Source organism: Heterocephalus glaber, unplaced genomic scaffold (assembly GCF_053883595.1).
Source record: "Heterocephalus glaber isolate CG9 unplaced genomic scaffold, H.glaber_assembly_v1.0 deba00000594, whole genome shotgun sequence".
NCBI lineage: Eukaryota > Metazoa > Chordata > Mammalia > Rodentia > Bathyergidae > Heterocephalus > Heterocephalus glaber.
The window spans coordinates 8,068,656-8,072,287 of record NW_028258151.1 but is presented as its reverse complement, the minus strand read 5'-3'; the positions used below and the strand labels follow the sequence as shown (position 1 = coordinate 8,072,287).

The 3,632-nt window shown below is 36.1% G+C and overlaps 1 non-coding gene across 1 annotated transcript; it reads right to left on the bottom strand.

Annotated features, from left to right (window-relative positions):
* Window positions 1-1,885: 1,885 nt before the first annotated feature.
* On the bottom strand, window positions 1,886-2,556 carry Porimin (porimin). Its single transcript, XR_015448879.1, has one exon. It is a non-coding gene; the product is annotated as a porimin (transcript).
* Between the last annotated feature and the right edge of the window lie 1,076 nt (window positions 2,557-3,632).

The window sequence follows — 3,632 nt, the reverse complement described above, 5'->3', positions numbered from 1 at the left end:
TCTAGCTGCAAAGTGCTAAAGAAGCAAGTATTCAAGAAAAACTTCAGCTAGTACTGATATACCAAGAATGCGAGAAACAAAAGAAGGTAAAAGCCCTCATCACTATAAAGGCTGTTTTAACTATATTTTACAAAGAAGTGAAAGCAGTGGCTGCAAGACCAGTTAAGGCCAAGTTAGCAACAGGCAACTTACCCATCAGCCCACATTTCTCTTCAAACTAGCTAACCACGTATGTTTCATAGTTTCCTCCACACTGCATGTGCTATATAAATTTGATCATATCCATATTTTAAAGGATATCATCTATATCACATCAGTTGTCCTTAACACACAACAAATAGAAATTATCCTTTTGTAACAAAATTTTTGATAGCTGGCATTCTCTGCAAACCAAATGCTGACCACAAAGTTATATTTTATTCCTATTAAGTGTTGGTACATGTTCCTTGGGAGATCTTAGCTCATTTTTAGATTTGTGAAAACTGGAGTAATTTGCTTTGGCCCTGTAAGATAAAAATATCTTGGTATTTAATGACTGAATGCCTCTTTTGTTAAAACTTGACCCTGAGTTTAAGTTCTAGAATATAAACTGTAAAACTAAAACCATTCCAAAATACACTGCCTAATATTGGTGTTTGTATAATACTGTGCTTTTTTTCCTCTTCATTTCCATAGTGCATTTGAAAGTAGCTCCCCTTCAGCAATGGAGTAAGATGAGTGGTCTAGGATGCCCAACATAAGGAAGCAGGAAATGTCCTGTCTAAGGTAAGCATTTACTCCAAAATACATTTATTTAAAGTATAAAAATGTCATTTCCCTAGTTCTTATAAAATTGATAGTGTATGAAGTGCAGCATTTTCACCCTGCAGGTAGAATAGCTTGGGGCAGAAACTCCCATAATCCCTGGTTTAATAAACAGCAAAAATCTATAATTCTGACAATACAGTTCTAAGTATTGTTTTGGAAATCTTTTTTTTAATTTCAAGATATTGAAAGCAGCTCTATATTCTTTTTTTTTTTTTTTTTTTTTTTTTTTTTTGGTACCTGGGATCGAACTCGGGTCCTTGAGCTTGCAAGGGAGGCGGCAGAACCACTGAGCTAAATCCCCAGCAGCTCTACATTCTTTTAAAATATTCACTAAATATAAAATTAAAATTAATAAGTGAATAGGAAATAAAAGCCATGTCCAGTAGTAACAAATATTCTCACAGTAGCAAATAATCTAGTATCTAGTTTTTCCTATGCCAATCTTACAGTTGAATTCTTAAAACACCATTTTTAACACTGCAGTTTGCCTAAATTATATAAAGAAAATTATATCAACTAACATTGAAATCTTAAAAGAAGTTATTAATAAAAATACAAGCTTTTTAAATTCTCCACTGGGTCTTTATTACAGCAAAGGACACGTACTGGTTGGGGTTTTATTTTGAAGATTCTGTTTCTAGACCAAATACCGTACTTCAAAATATAAAATGTTGAAGCTTTCTTAAATTATGCTTGAGACCTAGTTTATGCAATTATGTGATTTCTACTTACAGCATTAGTAATTAGGGTATATCCAGCTCTGAAAAGCATTGAAGTTCTTCATGTGAGCAACAAACACTCAAAATCCCGAGTGCTGTACTGAGCTCCTTAATTGTAAACACAGATGGCATCCTGCCCTTCAGTGATATGATTCAGTTACTGGTCCTAGGTGACCAATGCCACAAAACCATGAGATAGTAGTTATCTTACTGTGATATATTTGCTAAATGTGAATATAATCACTGTATAATTATTTGTAAGCTTCAAATATTCATTTAAATGTTTAAGACATTTTTACCTTTAGTAATGATGAGGAATCTTCAAATATTTATGCAATACATCATATACATGGTCCGTTCATACTACTTTTAAGAGAACATTGTTTTAAACTAATAAACCAAAATTATAGGGCTGCATCAGTCTTCTTTCCTTGGTTCTTGTATTTCCTTAAATGATGGCATCATGTTCATCAATGGTTCTATACCGAATGCCTCTTCTTGAATAATACATGTTGCATCCAATGTAAAGAATAGATAAAACTCCCAGTGTCAATACAATACCACCAACAAAGCTGCCAGTATCAAATTTTGATCCTCTATTTTCTTTAGAATGAATAGTTGTGGTTACCAGTGTCACCAAACTACTGTGGGTTGTGGTCATCATGGGTGTTGACATCTGGGATCTATTTTGTGAAATACTCATTGCTTTAGTTGTAGACTTTGAGGTGGTGTGAGTTGTATTGGTTGAGACTCCTGATGTTGCCATTTTAGAAGTAGATTTCATGTTGACAGCTGTCACATTGATCGAGACCAAGGAAACTGGAGTTAATGGTTTCACGGTGCTGCTGCTGTTAGATGTGCTTGTATTGCTGGAAGGCATAGTCACTGATAGGTTACCACTGGAGTTGTGCAGAGGCACAGGAATCTCTGTATTTGGAGATTCCGGCGGCTGGGCGGCCCCCGCGAGCACCAGCATCTGCAGCGCCCCCAGGAGCAGCGTGGCCCAAGCGCCCCACGCACCGAGGTCCATTGTTCCGGGCAGAAACGCGGCCTTGTGGGCCCGGAGCGTGGAGGGAGCGGCGGCGAGAGAGGCCCTGCGCGCAGGCAACTAGGCCCGTGTCCTTCTCCACCTGCACTTTGTTAGCTATTCCTTGAAGTCTATCTTCCCTGGAATCTGGTGTACCATTGCTTTCTGCTACTATAAGTATCTGTGCATGTTTCAGTATTTCATTTAACATTTCTGTCTTCTCATCTAAGCTTTAATATTTTAAAATACATAGACTGTAATTCATCTTTCTTTTCTTGCTTTTTTTTTGGACAAAGTGTAGAGTAGTTCTTGATGTATCTTCACAAATATTACTTTAAACGGACAGTGGTGATGGTGAATAATTACACTTATTACCTGAGGAACAGCTTCACTCTGTACAGCCCTTGAGCTGTAACTTGAAAATAATATTCTACATTGTCCTTATATCCTGGGCTATTGAAAGGCAACTATTCCTCTGTATTCCAAAACAGGTGTTTTAACTCCTTTTGATTAGAAAATTGACTTCCTAAATGAGGGACTACTTCAGAAAACACGAGGTCCCCATTGACTAGGACTATAGATGCCAGGACATTTCTTGTATATAAAATAATCACTAACTTTCTCCCTTGCTGCAAAGTAGTGGAATATTTAAAATATAATTATTTCATGCCGACTGTTCAGCAACATGAATTAAATTTTACATTTTTAAGATTGTAGAATCAAGTGAAGTTAGAACTAGAAACTAAATCATATATATGAAAACAAATTGGAGATTGAGTTTTGAGATCAAATACAATAGAGGTCAAATCTTAATTCTGATTATTGCTAATTATATGACTTTGAGTAAGTCACTTAACTTTCCGACTCTCTGTTTCCCATCTGAAAAAGGATTTAATGCATTCTTTTAAAGGTTGTCTCAGATGATTTTGTAGGCAAATTTTATCAATAACTCCATCCCAGGAAATTCCGATCTTATTCCAAGTCTTTTGTGTTCCTAAACGAGGGGAACATTTCTTCAAGAGCACAGCTGAGTTTGATCATTCACTAAGATGACTCACAGAACCCATTATAAAGTCATA